This window comes from Plutella xylostella, chromosome 26, assembly GCF_932276165.1.
Source record: "Plutella xylostella chromosome 26, ilPluXylo3.1, whole genome shotgun sequence".
In the NCBI taxonomy this organism is placed as follows: Eukaryota; Metazoa; Arthropoda; class Insecta; order Lepidoptera; family Plutellidae; genus Plutella; species Plutella xylostella.
The window spans coordinates 6,054,525-6,056,601 of record NC_064006.1 but is presented as its reverse complement, the minus strand read 5'-3'; the positions used below and the strand labels follow the sequence as shown (position 1 = coordinate 6,056,601).

Sequence of the window (2,077 nt, the reverse complement as noted above, 5' to 3'; positions counted from 1 at the left end):
TTGTCTCCCATACTTATACTTTAAGTTTGCCTATTCACGTCAAAGTATGCAGGTAATGAAGTGGCTAATTGAATAGTTTGAATGCTAAATATAGAGTTCAGAAATGTAAATCATATAAACTGTACATTGAATACATCCGGCACACCGGGCAGTCAGCGACTCATTCTAATCCTTCACCACAGCGACAAACCCTAGTCAGGCTTTATGATTTATCAACAACATGTGAACAACACACTAACTGAGATGAAGTGGCTAATTGAATAGTTTGAATGCTAAATGTGGAGTTCATGAAGTGTAAATCATATAAACTGTACATTGAATACATCCGGCACACCGGTAGTCAGCGACTAATCCTTTCACTACAGTGACAAACCCTAGTCAAGCTTTATTATTTATCAACTACACACTAACTATAAAAAAATAAGTGGGTATGCTAGCATGTACAACTAAATTAAACGGTTATAAAAATATAATATTTTCTTTAGGTAAGTAAAACATTTATTAAACTTTTAATTAATAAATTATAAAAAGTATACTATTTCACACACCATAAAAGCATATTAGGTATTCTTAGTTATCAACTATCACAATAATCAGTCTGAACTTGGCTTATATCAGTCATCAAATGGGTCTCATAGTATGTATGCCAAGTTCTTCAACTTTTTCAGTTCGGTGCCGCTCGGGTTCATTGTATCACCACAAGGTTGCTGATGTCATCTGACCGTCTTCAGGTGGTTTCTGCCAACAAGAGCTCTCCAACCGTGTCTAGGCCATCAATTTCTGACCGGTTTTGACCATCTTCCGTCTTGCCTACAAGCCAATTTCAATGTTCTGTAACAATCAAAAATGTTTCATTAGATTTTAGTTATACTTACTTATGAACTAAGATTATGACTCCTATTGTCATCTTCATCATCATCATAACCCATCACGTACCCACTGCTGGGGTACAGGTTTCCTTCCAATGAAGGAAGGGTTTAGGCCTAGCCAACCAAGTAGTGCCATGTGAAAAAAGTTTTTTGAGTTGTTTTGTGTGCATATGGCCAACTATAATAACATGTCACGGGTACTGGCACTTACCTTCTGTTTTTTCCTTCCATTGATTATATAAATATTATTCAGTCAGGCCGTGGGACATGCATCGAAGATGATATTCTGCTGTGCCCGTCAGGATCCTGCCCGGGCTTTTTTCTCAAGGCCTTCTAGCTCCTGGGTCCGTGTAGACAGTGGGTGGGTCATCAGTCAGGTGGCATGCTGTTTTGTTCTTCGTCTCAGGGATCCGTTGCATCGACGGCTGCCGATAGCAGGAGCTCCCAAGGAATCTGAGCGTGCTTGGTCGGGAGCAAGCTTGGTCGTATATCATTTGATGAGACGATGTCCAAGAAACTCAATAAAGTAGTTTAATGAGCCAATATGAATCCATGGGGTAGCGCAAAGCAAAGTAATATTACCAAAACATTACACTCGAAACTCTCGAAAGCACCAAACAGTCAAAATTTTCTTCAAGTTTGACGTTTGGTGACATTTTAATTGTCAAAAAACCATAGACAATACAAACAAAAACCACAAATAAGAGATTTTCGGAAAAATAATAACATTTGAAAAACCTATTTGCACAGAGCAGAAAAGTTACAGTGTCACTGGGACTAATGCCCAATCACGCAAATAAAATGAGTCCCATGTACACCCTATGGGTTCCGCTCATCTGGCATAATCTTTATTGACCAAAACTCATTTCGCATAACTCGTATGGTCTAAACTTTTTTGGCCGAACCATCACTTTGCCAAGACTTATGTGGCATAAGGCTCGTTTCGTCTAAAACTCTTTAGGCACAATCTTTAAACACCTAAGTTTCGTTTGCTCAAATTTATGTTCGTCTATACCTATGTATAATCTTGTTTATCCTAATGTTATCTTAATAAATAATATATTAAGTATGTAGTAAATGTACAAATTGTGGTATTTTTCTCCTACATCCCGAAAATCACGATATTGTATGATCAAAAAATCGAAAGTTAACGACCAATATAATTATTACAAACCCCATGAGATCGAAACCTAAAAATAGGTGCGACG

At 37.6% G+C, this 2,077-nt stretch overlaps 1 long non-coding RNA gene across 1 annotated transcript; it reads right to left on the bottom strand.

The window, feature by feature from the left end:
• Positions 1-475: 475 nt before the first annotated feature.
• On the bottom strand, positions 476-1,631 carry LOC125490660. Its single transcript, XR_007267813.1, has 2 exons — positions 1,081-1,631; positions 476-831 (listed from the first exon to the last, which is right to left on the bottom strand). It is a non-coding gene; the product is annotated as an uncharacterized LOC125490660 (long non-coding RNA).
• Positions 1,632-2,077: the final 446 nt, after the last annotated feature.